Raw genomic sequence first — 15,015 nt, forward strand, 5'->3', positions numbered from 1 at the left:
AAGTGCCCACCACACATATACATGCACAAAATTGTAATTGTGGAGCATGTGTGAGGTACTGGGTTCTATCCCCAGCCCTGCACACACACACACACACACACACACACACACACACACACACACATTTGAAAGAGTTGAGGCCATTCTTCCATAGCCACGGTCTCCTGTGTACACAGCATCAGGCACCTGAAGTTCTTCCTGTGAGCCACATGCACAGAGTGACTACAAGGGCAGGTGACTCCACCTTGAAAATCAGAAGGTCAACGAACTATTCCACAATTATTTTTGAGTTCCTGTCTGTATCTTTTAACCAGTGTTTCATTGATTTCTTATAAAAGCAACACCCAAGCACTTTGGGCCAAACTGCAATAAAACACATGAAAATATACTAAGCCCAGTAAGCAGTGGATCTCAGAATTACCAGAAATCAAAGATATCCACTTCCTGACACTTCCTGGAGTGCTTTTTACCAAGACGTCATAGGACACAGTGACTCCTGGCTCAGCTCTGTCTCCTGCAGCCACTCCTGCTGCAAGGTCTTGATGCATATCCAGGAAATGACAGCAACAAAAGCCATTGCTAGTCTTCTCCAGAGCACCCAAGTGACTCCACTCAGTCTTGAGACTACTGAGCCCCTTCTCTGGCCAACCTATCGACCTCTTCATTGCCCACAAATCCAGAATGAACAGGAACATGCATCTACTGAATATCCCTGCCATGGGTGAGCTCCTCCAGCTGCACAAATTCCTCTTTGTTGATCACCTTCTTCCTTGTACTCCTCTTCCACCTGTTCTTCTTCCAGCCTTGGACCCAGTTAGTAATCCTATTTATAGTGAACATACTGTCCATATATAGAACCAATTTACTGATGTTCTGAGCCTTGCTTGTTCCATGGCTTTGTGGGCTGCATGGATTTCTGCTCTTAGTTTTTCTGTTATCCAGGGAGTCTAATGCCTATGTTTAAAGGATGGCCTGGACCCCAGTAGATGCCAATTGCTGCTCATGCTCTCCTCTGTCCATTACTGGAGCAGCATCCATCGGTGTAGCCAACTACAGAGTCTCCCATATAAGAAAATGTATCCTTGCCAAGGGCAGGGCCTAGCTCTAGGTTTTTTCACACATACATCGTACTCAGCTCTGAGACTTCTTCTTCGTAGTCATCTAAGGGCTCTCTGAGATGCTTGGTGACTTTCACCTGTGACTCCTGGACGTCTGTATTTTTTTGCTCAGGTGAGGATGACACCAGTCCTGTGGCCACTGTGCATGGTGTAGAAAATTCCTAGCCCACAGCAGCCCAGCTGTGCAGTGTGACTAGAGCTACTAGGCCTGCCAGAGGCAGCAGGCCTTGCATTGCTCAGGTTCATGCCCACAAACACATCACTTTCCAGGTTCTGCCACACCCCATGAGCTCAGGAAGGGTTCGTATTAATGATTATGTGAAAGCAGAAATTAAAAGCTCAGAAGTACGTCTGCACAAAAATGATTAATATTTTGTGTCTTAAGTTTATGATTTTGAAATAAAAACAATATTTAATATTGTATATTTATGTTGAATATATTCTGGATTCCAATTTGGAATTCTTCACTTACTAGCTGTGTTTTTTCTATGAAATCATTTAATTTTTTTCAGTGTTAAAGTAATAACAATTTCTACTTACTTCACAGGGGTATTTTGTGAAAATTAAACAGAAAGAAATCTGAGAAAGCTTAGAATGCTACCAGTCCCAATGCACATGTCAGGTACAGCCAATATTTACATTTCACATATAGAAAAGCAATCCCTCTCTGGTTTATAGAAGACCATTTGCTTTTTGCTTGAGCTATTTCCAGATTTTCTCCTATTTATTACTAAGTATGAGAGAAATAAACAAGAGTACAAGTTAACGGTTTTTGTAGAAAACATCTTTCTGATGTTTGCCCAGATAATGAAACTACCAGTTGTTTCTGAGAATTTGCAGGACAGCAGAAGTGCAGCGGGCAAGAACTGTAGTGGAATTGGCTGAGGTGGGGGGTCCAGAATGAGCTACTGTGTACTTATAAGAAACAAAAATTGCAGTTAATGTTATCACTAGACTATACTTCTGTTTTTTGAGCACCAACCTTTTGCTAGGCCCTGAGGAACACTTTCCATGGGGGGAACTGAAGCACAGGGAGTATGTCCAGAGGATACAGACTTCAGCTGGAGCCAGAAACTGACTCCGGGGTTCTTGTTCCCAGGTCCCTCTTAACTCCCTTGGGTAGAGTTGATGGTAAACTCTCCTCACTCTTGAGTATAAAAGCTTTGCTAGTAAGGGCCCCTGAAAAGAAGTTATCTGAAGGATTGTGAGAAATTGTTTGTATGAAAACCTAGAGGCAAGAAAATGAGACAAAAATGAGTTGTAGGAGCTGGGGCTGTAGCTCAGTGTTGGGGCGCTTGCCTAGCCTGTGTGAGGCACTAGGTTCAATCCTTAGCACTGCATAAAAATAAATAAAATAAAGGCATTCTGTCCATCAACAAGTATAACATTTTTTTTTTAAAAAAAAGGAGTTTTAGATAGCAGCAAGAAGGATTTGGGATAGCATTAGGAAGAACTTCCTCAGAATAAGGCTTTTTAGGTACAATGGGTAACCAAGGGAGGTCCGAGTGAGTGCCTCTCTCTGATATTCTCAACACTTGCCCTTTTCCTCTTTCAATACCCTATCACCCCTAAGGCATTCCTTCCTACCACTAGCAGTATCTGAAACATAAAGTCACCTGTGACCAACAGAATATTTGGGATCCAGCTTGAGCCAGGGATGGCCAGAACTTTTTTCACCTACCCCTCTCTTTTGGTAAGGGTGGTACTGGGGATTGAACCTAGGCACACTTAAACACTGAGCTACATCCCCAGCCCCATTTTTTATATCTTATTTAGAGACAGGGTCTCATTGAGTTGCTTAGGGCCTTGCTAATTTGCCGAGGCTGGTTTTGAACTCATGATCCTCCTCCTGATCTGCTAGGATTATAGGTGCGTACCACCACACCTGGCTTCAACCTGCTTTCTGAGTTCTCTGTTTGACCCAATGTCCTTCCCACCAAGCCAGAGAGTGGGTCACGAAGGCATCACAGAGAGTTATACAGAAGTGAGAAAAGCAGATGTGTGTCTTGAAGCAAGAATGGATTTGAGTCACAGACCAAAAAAAAAAAAAAGATCCTAATTCTGACTGTCCCATTTTGTGCTGTGTGGATTCAGATGAGATTGTATATTTGGCTAATGACTGTAGCTAGACTATGTCTGCACGGCCAAGCCCAGTGCAGGGCAACTGAAGGGCACACAGAGAAGTAGGAGATCCACTCCCTGATGCCAAAGCATTCCCAGTGCAGCAGTCCAGGGGGAGCTCTTGTGTGGAACTGCACTCCCAGCACAAGAGGTGGCCCAGAGCAGAGGCCCAGGCATCCTGGGCGCCTAGCTCTGTCTCCGCATGTGCAGTGTTTATGGTCCATGGAACACTTTCCATGCATCATGTCATGTCATATTCACAATAGCCCCAGACGGTCTGACACAGTAGTCCAGACCCTTCATGTTGCAGGTGGGGAAATGGAGGCCCCCAAATATTCTATACCTTGCCCAAAGTTGTACAGATGGTGAGTGGCAGGCTGCAGGCCCCTTGGTGCTCATGGGAGCTCTTTCCACTGAGGCCCTCCAATTCTCCCTACCCTCCATCAGTCTACTACACTCTCTGTAGGTACAGTCCTGGACCCTTCAGCCTTATCTATGTCAACAGTCCCCCAAGACTCCCAGCCAGCCACCTGACCCCTCCCAGGTCCTATTTGTTTCTATACTGGGAACAGAACCCAGGGACTTTAGCACTGAGCTGCATTCCCAGCCCTTTTTATATTTTACTTTGTGACTGAGTCTTGCTTATTGCCTAGGCTGGCATCAAACTTGTGATCCTCCTGCCTCAGCTCCCCAAATTGCTGAGATTACATGTGTGTGCCACTGTGCTAGACCTAGCTTCATTTTTATAAATTCATCAAATTTCACATGAGCTATAGGACAAAATGTCCCTCATGTCAGCAAGCTTAAAGGAAGAACCAATTCACAATAGACAAATACCCTGTTTTTTTTTTTGTTTCATTTTTTGGTGGGGGGAGGCTGTACTGGGGATTGAACCCAGGGTGTTTAACCACTGAGCTATATCCCCAGCCCTCTTTCAATTTTTATTTTGAGACAGGGCCTCCTTAAGTTTCTTAGGGCCTCACTAAATTGCTGAAGATGCCTTCAAGCTTGTGATCCTCTTGCTTCAGCCTCCTGAGTCAATGGAATTACAAGTGCACACCACCATGCCCAGCTAAAGCACCCTTTCTTGGGACTCCTACTTGATTACATCTAGCATCTACACATATATGATGAAATGTCTTAAGCTTTCTTTGTGGGATATACAGATTGTATCTTTAAAAATCCCTGTATTGCAAAAATGTCGGAAGAGGGGATTACCTGAGTCCCTAGAGATCTTTCCAGGCCTGTGGACAAGAAACTGCTGAGTTCATCTGAGCTGTATGGTATGAATAAGGAGGGCTGGATTTCAGACATTGGGTTTGGGGCCTGTGAACTATCTGCTGATACGTAAAGGAAGGAGAGACCAACAAAGACTCAAGTCTGAATAGAGGGCTCCTCCCCATCCTCCTTGCTTAGGGAGAGGAAGAACAGCTGGACCTCTGGATTTTTGCCTTGGAGAAGGTTGCTTTTAGTGTCTGACTATACAGAGGGGAAATTAGGGGAACAAATAAGGACTGAGCAGGATGTTTGCATATCCTTTAGTTCTGTAGGGTGGAAATCATTTCCATTTTTATAGATGAGGAAACCAAAGCTTAGTAGTATGTGGGAGTTCATCTGAAGTACTAGAGTAGGTACTCAATGGAGCAAGGATGGATGCAGCTTCATCAATGTTTATAGCAGCTCATTTCACAACAGCCAAGCTATGAAACCAACCTAGGTGCCCTTCAACAGACAAATGGATAAAGAAAATGTGGTGAATATACACAATGGAATATTACTCAGCCACGAACAACAATGATTTTATGACAATGAAATAGAAATAATGCTCCAGGGTGTGTGGAGGGGATGATCTCCATAAGAGGAAAGGACCTGGGGTCCCCATGGGGAGAGTTTTGGTATTTGGAGTGGGAACCTCCCTTTTCATGTATTATGTATTTGGGGTGGTTCCTGAGTTTCCCATGATGACTTAATGTACGTGTGCAGATTTCGCCATCTTGGAAATTGTTCAGCATATACCATATCCATTTTCTCCAGACTGTCATGGACATGTCTGACTGCATGAAGGTGGTCCCCAGGTGGTGCATTGGTCCATTGTGTGTGGCCCTGGGACAAAGCCTGAATATCCTCTACCTAATCCTCATTGCTTATGCCTACTTAAGCTACCTACTCCAACATTAAGCCATGCTCCTCCCTCTATACTGTGCTTCTGTGACAAAGCTGAGACCCTGGGATTGATCATGTTGTCACAGGCAACCACAGGGACAACCAAGGGCAGGCCGAGACAGGTGCCCACCCCTGGTGCTTCCTTACAAGCTTTTCCTCATTTGTATGTCTCTTCCTTTTGTGGAGAAAAATTCAGAGGAAATGCCTCCCCTCTCTCCAGGCATTTGCTGGAGACTGATGACTTATGTCTAGTAGGGGACACAAGAGGGCCAGTGACCTTGGGTCACAAGAAAGCCCCTCCTGGAGCCAGCATGCCCCCCAAGGAACCCTCTCAGGGCTTCCCTGGAGACCTTGCCAAGCCTCCTCTGCTGGGGGTTTTCCAGAAGGTCAGGTAAATTCCAGGAGTCCAGGATGTCCATGTTTCTCACTCACTCACACAATCATAGCATCTCCCCCATGAACCAATCACCACACTCAGATACAGTTTCTCATTTGAGTCCGGGTATGGAAGCATGTCTGTGCACACGCACACATGAACACATGTTGTAGGTGATGAGCTTTTCCAGCAGCGACTCCCAGGAGCTCAGAGTCTCTTATCCTGTTGACACTTCAGCAGGTCACAGCTCACTCTGCTCTGATTGTGTGCAGGGGTCACAGCAATGCTAATAGCAGCAGAGGACAATTGTGGGACTTGAGCTGTCACCCTCCTCCTTTTCTTCCCCCTTCTAGAAAGTTCTTCCCTCTTCCTAAAGACCACCCAGGCTTAGCTACCCCTTACCTCAAAACACACATATCATCATCCCAGATCTCACAGTCACAAAATAAAATAAAGATTAGAACTGAGTTTTCTGGGGGTGTGGGTGGCTACAGATTTCAAGAGGCCAGGAATAGCCCCTGGGAGGTGGGTTCTAGAAAAAGAATTGGAAGAAGTATTTAGCAGCAGCAGGCAAGGCCATAATGCTCAGTTGGGTACTCTGGGCCAAAGCAAGTGATCTATTTCAAGAAGATTACATCGGAGAATCATGGCTAGAGGTGTAGAGTATGGAGGTTGAGAACAGAATGGAGTCAGCGACATGAGACAGTTATTTAATCCATCTGGGTCTCATTATCTTCATATTTTTTTAAATTTTTTTCAATATTCATTTTTTTTTTCAGTTTTCGGCAGGGAGAACATGTTTGCCTGCATGTGGTGCTAAGGATCGAACCCGGGCCGGACGCATGCCAGGCGAGCGTGCTACCGCTTGAGCCACATCCCCAGCCCTCATTATCTTCATCTTAAAATTGTGATAATAAGAATTGCCTATGTTATGTTATAGGGTATATTTGAGGTCAAAAGAATGAATACATGAAAATTTCATACAGCTACATGAGGAAGCACCATATCATGGCATGCTTTAATTTTCAGGATCAGACATCAGCAACTATCCTTGATCCCTAGGACCCAACCACTGCATTGATGTCCTACTGCCTCTATAAATGCTAAATCAGCCAATAGATCAAGCCAGTGCTGGCACAGACTCTATGACATTAATGACCTCAGTCAAACACTCATCCCCATCCTAGTGTAAGTCCCTCCCTAAGAATGGTATTCCTGATCCCAATCCCCAGCCCAGGGCAAGGCCTTTGTGCATAGATCTTCCCAAATTGGCATTTAGTGATGTCATGTTCAGAAGTTGAAGTCAGATATCTTGGGAGTATTTATATTATAGTAATTGGCAAACACTGCAAATTAGGGCTTTTTATTCTCTCAGTGAGCAATTTACTAAACATTTCCCAGCACACCATTGCTTACACCAATGGATTCATACCTCCATGTGACACTCTAGGGCTCTTCCTTAGATAACCATTGCTTCTTCAAGACACAAAATCCACCTGTAGCTGCCTTCCTGCCACAGGATTGTCCTGTCTCATTTATATCTCTTTGGAAGCTCAGGGCCCACTGTTGATCAGGTCCCTGCCCTTTGACACTGAACTTTGCCCATTAGGAAATGATCCTTCACTGCTTGCCAGGCCTATTTCCTAGCTGCAATCCTAAATGAGTATGGAGTCTTATGTCAGAACCCTGTCCTTTCTTCATCTCTGCCTGTACAGTGTTGCCCCAAGAAGACATCAGCCTCCTATGCAAGCCTAAGCAAGCCACAATGAGGCAGACACAGTAGTTCTGTGGAGCAGAGTCTAATATTTAGCAAGTTCTGTCATTTGCTTTTCTAGGGAGTAGGAGGTTTTGAGGGGAAACCCAATCTAGGGCAACAATTACTCCCTCTCACCAGCTGAGTGGGCCCATTTATTTATTCATTACAATAACAGCTATAGGAGGGCAGAATTCAACATCTATTTTGGTTTGGGTTGGGTTCCCAGCACTTGGAACATACTAAGTGTTCATTAATTCCCCTTGAATAAATTAGTGAACAAAATTGCTCATTCCACCCATGTTCGCCCAAGCCTCTGTTCTGTACCAGGCCATTTTGAATCCTGGTGACAGAAAGAACAAGATACGGCCCCTGCCCTCAAGAAGCTTGTAATCCCACAGGCCAAGAAATTGGATGTTTGAAAGCATGAGAGCTACCACAGTATGGCTTATGAACCCTGGTGCTGATGGGAATGGGAAACAAAGGTTCACCATTTCCAGGCTAAGATGAGGTGCTATGTGGACCAGAGAAGCCCTGATATTTGTCTACACATGCTCAGTGGACTGTGCAGGCTGCAGACTGAGGTGACTGCCCAAGGTCCCTTGGCTAGAACACAGCCTCACTGCCTCCCTGGGACCCCACCACCCAAGGAAGCTGATCCCTTGACCAACAGAGAGGATTCAGGCAGGGAATATCCACCCCTCCCTGCCCCAGACTGGGCCCAGAAAGGCCTGGCATGCTTCTAATATCAAGCAGCAAATTCAATCAGGAAGATGAAAATTCCTATTATTTTAATATATTTAGAAGAGAGTTTAAGGTTGATTTTGTTACACGCTGTATATTTTTACAACATGAGGTCAGGCCACTTTGATAAATACTGTAATGAAAGACAGAGGGGGCCTTGGGAAAGGGGGAGGGAGAGAAAGAGGAGAAACAGAGGGTGGGGGAGAGACAAAGACAGATGGAGAGAGGCAGTGACAGTTGGAGGAAAGGAGGGAGAGACAGGGAGAGAGAGATGAGAGAGAGAGAGAGAGAGAGAGAGAGAGAGAGAGGCTGTGCATCTATGGAACTGTCTTACACATATGTCTACAACTCCTTGTGTGTCTCTGTGTCTGTCTGTTGTTCGAGTAGATGAATCCATTTAAATAGGATGGTTTTTCCACCTGCAGGAAGCAAGGCAGCCAAAGGCTGATTGGAGCTATTTGACTCTGCTGCTCTCAGAAGGCCTTGGGCTGGGACTCAGGTTGCTCCTGAGGCCAGACCCTGGGCTCAGCTTAGAAATTGAGATGCAGGCAGGCAGCCAGGAAGGCAGGGAAAGTCCAAGGAGACTTAAAGGCTCTCCTATAAAGTGATCCTCAACAGGAGAGGGGACTTGCTCCCCAAAGGCCCTGCTGCCCAGCTGACTCTACCAGGCAGCTCCTTGTTCCCCTTCTCTGGAACACCCCAACCCTGCACTCAGAAGCAGGCACACATGGCTTCCAGGGCCCAAGGCCAATGCCATGGTCACCCACTAAAATTTTTTGGAGACCAGAATGCCTGAGCTTACAAGGGAGGGATTAGTTAGCCAGGCTGGAGAAAAATGGCTTACAGCCTGGAGGCTGGGGGATGGATAAAGTGACCTTTGGAGAACCTCAAAGGCACAGGAACATTTGACTAAAAGCTTAGGGTAATAGAATGGGATGGGGTAACAGCTTCTGCAGAATTTTTGGTTCAGAGTCCCAGGGAAGAACCTTAAGTTCTTGAAATTGCTACTCAAAATCCCCTGCCATAGTCTGGACCTCACAGGTGACCTGGGTTGCCACCAAATCCATCCTTCTGCTTCTGGGCAGGTAGACACCTTCAAAAATCCAGCTCAATGTTCACTTACCCTTAATACACTTCCCAGGGTCCAGGTGTTGTCTACTGCAAATGCAACGCCCTGGGGCACTGGAAAGGGAACCCGTTTTCCCCCGCTTCCTCTAGGAGAGAGCAGGAGAGGAACTATATCCACCACCTCTGCTCCCTTCAGGGCCCCAGAGGAGAGCCAGTTCACAAGAAGGACAGGTCTGACCTAATGCTCTCTGTGGCCTCTCTTGGTGGCCTATTATTATTTTTTTCTTTTTTTCTCCCCTTTTGGAGGAAAGCCAGGAAATGACCACTTAAAGAGCTAGCGGACAGGGAAAGTGAGAATAAGAGAGGAAGGAGAAAGACAAAGGCTGCATTGTCACCTCTCTCAAAAGAATGTCTGACACTGCAAAGCAAGATGACGGGCTGGGCTTGTGGTTGCCTCTATCTGTGAGTATAACCTTGGGCTGGAGTTGACAACCTGGAAACAGAGTGTCAGTGTTGGAAGAGGTTCTGCCTTGGCTCCTACTGCTCAACAGGAGATGGCAAGCTGCTCTGTGACTCGTTCCTTCCTTGCGCTCTCCAACCTGCCCTCATCCTCTGGATCTGGCCCAACAACAACTTCTCTCAGGGATTCCAGGCCAGGTCATGGTGGGGGTGTGTTCTTGGACCCTAGGGAAACTTCTGATGGAGGAGTCGAGGTCCTAGGATCAGGAGCTCCTCAGTCTTGTCAATTTCTGTTATAGCATCAACAAGTTTCCATGGAGTGCGCATTGCATGCATTGGGATATCAGAAAGGGGATGCTGTCCTGGGAGGAACAAAGTGCTTTAGAACTAGAACATATAAGGGAAATCTCTACAGACAGAGATAGGACCCAGGGGGTAAGCTGAGGGCTGAAGCCAAATCAGAGCAAGACAAGGACCACACCCTCCCCAACCCTCCATTTCTCTGCTGTCTCCTGTCTTCTCCAGCTAATAGCCATTCCCAGAAGCCCTTCCACCCTCAGCCAAGGTCCTGCAATCTTCCAATTTGGCACCCCAGTTTCTCTAAGTGGGTTCCACCACTTTCTTTCAGCCTCTTCAGAATTATCTCTTGGCCTTCAATCTTGCTTCACTTTTGCCAAATTCAATTTCTCAAGGATTGCCAAAGTCTAATTGCTCTGGCAATGACAGTGACTGCAGTTAGTCCTCAGTCCTATCTCCAGAAAAGGAGGGAAGAAATGACTTCTCTCCAGGTGGTGACAGATGCATCCCACGTTTTCTTCATCTCTCTTGTTATGTCCTCCCTGTAGAAGGTGGAGCTTTGTGCTAGCAAGTCCTAAACCAGGAGATAAAGGCTCAGCTCTGTCACTTCATCCCTGTGCCTTGTCTCTGAATTATCTGCTTCCCCAAAGGTCGACTTTGGTACTAGACTCAAGCATTTGCCAGGGTCCTTCCTGCTCTGAGACCGTCTCAGTATGTGTGTGCATGGAGGGGGTGTGGCCCCAGACTTGACAGTAACTGACAGTGGTACATCTAAGTCTGGCTGGCTTAATTCCTAGGGAAAGACCCCATGTGATGGTTTGGATGTGAGATGTCCTCCAAAAGCTTATGAGTGAGACAATGCAAGGAAGTTCAAAGAAGGAATGATTGGGTTGTGAGAGATTTAACTCAATCAGTGATTAATACCCTGATGGGATTCACTGAGTGGTATCAGGAGGTGGGGAGGCATGGCAGGTGTGGCTTTGGGGTACATATTGTATTGGGCAGGTAGAGTCAGCTTCCTGAACATCATGTTAGCTGCTTCCCTCCACCATACTCTTCCACCATGATGTTGCTGGCTGTATGTAGACTGAGACCTCAAACTGTGAGCCTCAAGATAAACTTTTCCTCCCTACAGTTGTTCTGGTTGGATCCTTTTAGTCACAGCAGTGAAAAGCTGCCTGAAACACGCCCCTTCCACCCCTCTGTAAATGCTGAGACCTGTTTAGGGATGGGTGGGCTCTTTCCCCTCCTCACAGTCACTGCTTTCTGGTGTTTCCCCAGCCAGGAATTCCTTTGGAAACAGAACCTGGCAATGGTCCCATATTTTGGGAAGTGCTGGCCCCAACCCTGTCTTCCCAGCTATGGAGCCCAGGCCTGCAGCAGGTGTGTGTCAGTGTCCTGGCTCTGGAGATCTCTAACCTCTGGCAGGAGGGAGTGCTATCTTTGGAAGCATTTCTTCTGTCCTCAAATGAAAACCTGTGGCCAGGGGAGCAAACAAGTAGGGAGAAAGCCACAGACCTCAATGGTCCCTGTCCCCACTGCCAGCCACTCTATTTCCCCCCTGACCAGTATACCTGCTCCTTCTCCACAGAGGGCATATCACTCATTATTTTTAACCTCTCTTCCCCTCTCTGGGTCCTGCCCTTTCTGTCATTAAAATGTCTCTCTTGTGTGTCCCTTCATACCCATCCCCACCATCTCCCTTCACTCTCTGTTCCTGAGCAGCCTGTCTCCCACAGTGTCACCACAGCGACCTTCCTGAAAGGCAGATCAGATTACACCACTCCCCTCCTCAAGGGCCCTTATGGGCTCCCTGTGGCCTGCTGAATCAAGTCCTAATTCACTTGTTATTCAAGGCTCCAGCTTCCTTTCCAGAAACATCTCCCACTATGGAAATGCAGGAATCCCACACTCAGGGCACACAGGGCTCTCCTTGTTTGCCAAAATGGGAGCCTTTCTGAATGGCCCACAAGCACCTCGACTTCTCCACATCCACGACAAACCACCCCATTCCACCCACCTTTCCCTCTTCCACAGTGCTCCAGTGCCAGCATTCATGTCTTCCTTGCTGAGCACCTCACTCTCCCTCACACCTGACATCCATTTGGGGACTAGATTATATCAAACTGTCATCTGTGCCATCTCCTGACACCACTCTATCTCCACTGCCACCCTTCCAGAACAGAACCAGCTCATCTCTTGCTGCCTGACCTGCAGGAGCCTCTGTCTTCCAGCCTTGACTTGCAAGGCTGCCCTTGAACTCCTCCTTCCTCTGAGCTCCCTACGATCTTAGGACCTGACTTTCAATGCCCTGTTCCCTGGTGATGGCTTTTCCTCTTGCCTTCACCTGGAATGTTCTCTCCCAGCTCTCTGCCTGGTCCAGCTGCCTGCAAGGCTCATCACAAGGGCTGCTTCCTCCAGCAAGCCTTCACCGAGTCTCCTGTTGGAAAGAATAGGTCTCTCCTCCAAACATTCTGCCAGCTTTCCTGGCTGGGGGTTTTGGTTTATTTGTTTTGTTTTCTTTTTGCAATAGTGGGGGTGCAACATTAACCTATATCCCCAGCCCCCTTGATTTTCTTTTGAGAACAGTCTCACTACATTGCTGATGCTGGCCTCAAATATGCAATGCTCCTGTCTCAACCTCCTGAGCAGCTCAGTCTATAAGCCTGTGCCACCAGGCCTAGCTCCCATCAGGTCGAATGTAGTGGTTTGGAGCATAGGCTCTGGAGGCAGCCTCCCTGGGTGCAGAATCCCAGCTGGAACATTATCCAGTTCCTAGGGAAAGTTACAGAATACCTTTGAGCAAGAACCCCAGTTTCCTTGCCTGTAAATTGAAGATAAGTATAATTACCACCCCATAGGGCCCTTGTGAAAATGAAAAGATTAATCTGTGTACAATACTTAGGATAGTATCTGCCATGGGGAAAGTACCATATTACTCTTATCAGTGCTGTTATTACTAATATGGCCTCTTTTATGGATTCATTTTCTGTTGCTATAACAGAACACTTGAGACTGGGTAATTTGTAAAGAAAAGAGTTTTATTTTGGCTCATGGTTTTGGAGGCTGGGAAGTGTAAGAGCATGGCACCCATGAGGGTCTTGTGCTGTTTCAGCTCATGGCAGAAAGTGAAAGGGCAAGCAGGCACACGACAGATGGGGAGAATACAAGAAGCAGGCTTCTTTATAACAACCCCCCGTTGTGGTAACTAATCCAGACCCTCGAAAGTGAGAACTCCTCCCTCCCACGATACCCCATTCTTCTGTTCATGACAGCTCTGTCCCATGGACCCAAACACCTCCCTCTGGGTTCCCCTCCCAATACTGCCATATTAGGGCCAACACATGAATTCTGAGGAACACATTGGAACCATAGCAACTGGTCTGACAAATCCTCCTGGGCAGGAACCAAGTCTGACCCCTTTCATCACCCACCCTGGAGATGTCCAGACACATTTGCTGATGGAGCCTAAGGCTACCCACCCCCTGACACCTCCTGGCCCTACAGAATCCAGAAGAAAGGAGGGAGGCTGCGAAAGAAAAAAAATGTCCTCCCCTCCTTGATATCTATCAGGAGCAAGCCAGCTCATTGCCACCCCTATGCCTCCTGCCTGTCTTCACACCCCCATGCCTCCTGCCTGTCTTCTGAGGTCCAGGTCACAGTGCAGCTGAACGTCCCTGGGCATGGGAGTGATGGAGACAAATTGGAGGGAATTCAGAGGAGCCAAGTCCCTGAGCCCTTGAGAAGGGCAGGCTTAGCTGAGGAGGGAGATGGAAGCAGTACCATGTGTGTGGCTTGGCTGAAGGACAGCGCTGGGTGTGATGGGGACATGGTGACTGGAGATAGGGATTCCAGCTATGCAGACAAGCTGAAGAGGGGGAGACATTGAGCTCTAGGGTGGGGGAGCTCTCCTGAGGCTGTTGGGCTCTGGGGATACAGACCTGGAGCTCCCTGGACACGGAGACAGGCCTGCCAGCCCTCTGCTCACTGGCCTGAACAGAGGGCTCTCGGCCTGGCTTCCTGGGGGTGCTGACACTTTGGTGCAGGCCTGACCCTGAAGGCAGAGGGAACCAGGCCAGTGTCTACCCCATGTATCCACAGCTGTCTGAGGCTGGGCCTGGGGTGGGCCCTGCTGGGGGGCTGAGGCCCATCAGGGATCACAGCCCCCCTGGGGTGTGGTGCACTACCTGCAAGTCCACCACAGAGCTGTGGGCTCTGAGTTCTCTCTCTCCCTTCATCCCTGCACCCCTACAGTTTCAAGTCATGGTTTTCAGACCATAGACCTCTGCCCTCTCCTCCCAGGTACCAAGGGGCATGGAGAGGCCGGGAGGAAGTATTGGAAATGGCCTCATCATCCTGCCCCCCCCATCCGGGCTTCGTCGTCCTTGGGCCAAGATAAATAAAACAAGTGAGGGAGAGGCCTCTGCATGCTCCGAGCTGATGTCTGAATCGGCCCCTGTTGGTGGAGGGAGTGGCGTGCCGAGTGTCCGTCTGCCCAAGGTTGCAGTGGGTGCTGTGCCACCCTCCTCCCAGAGGAACGTGGAAGGGAGGGTGCCTGGGCCAGGTGCCCAGGAACGAGTAGCATGAGAAAAATGTTGAATCCCTCCTCAGTGTCTCCTTTCTTGGGTGCTCTGGAGGGACTGCTAGGGAGCCTAGGAGGAGGGAGGAGTGTGGAGATGAGGGGAGTGGTAGGAGACTCTCCCCATCCCTATCCCCCAGCTCCCCAATTTTCCATCTCTGGTCTGCTGGGCTCCTGGGTCCACTTCCTGAGGTCAGAGAATCTGAAGGCCCCTGGAGTAAGAAACCTAGATGACCAAAGTTCCAGAACTCCCTAAACTGAGGGTGACATGGGTGCTGCTGCTGGGCACCTTCCGTGGTGACCCCTGTGTCAGAAGACCTCATGTCTAGATCCAACT

At 47.9% G+C, this 15,015-nt stretch overlaps 1 pseudogene; it reads right to left on the reverse strand.

Moving 5' to 3' along the window:
- Positions 1-624: 624 nt before the first annotated feature.
- LOC144252897 (ribonuclease H1 pseudogene) lies at positions 625-1,364 on the reverse strand (annotated as a pseudogene).
- Between the last annotated feature and the right edge of the window lie 13,651 nt (positions 1,365-15,015).

The sequence above is a fragment of the Urocitellus parryii genome, unplaced genomic scaffold (genome assembly GCF_045843805.1).
Source record: "Urocitellus parryii isolate mUroPar1 unplaced genomic scaffold, mUroPar1.hap1 Scaffold_67, whole genome shotgun sequence".
NCBI classification, from domain to species: Eukaryota; Metazoa; Chordata; class Mammalia; order Rodentia; family Sciuridae; genus Urocitellus; species Urocitellus parryii.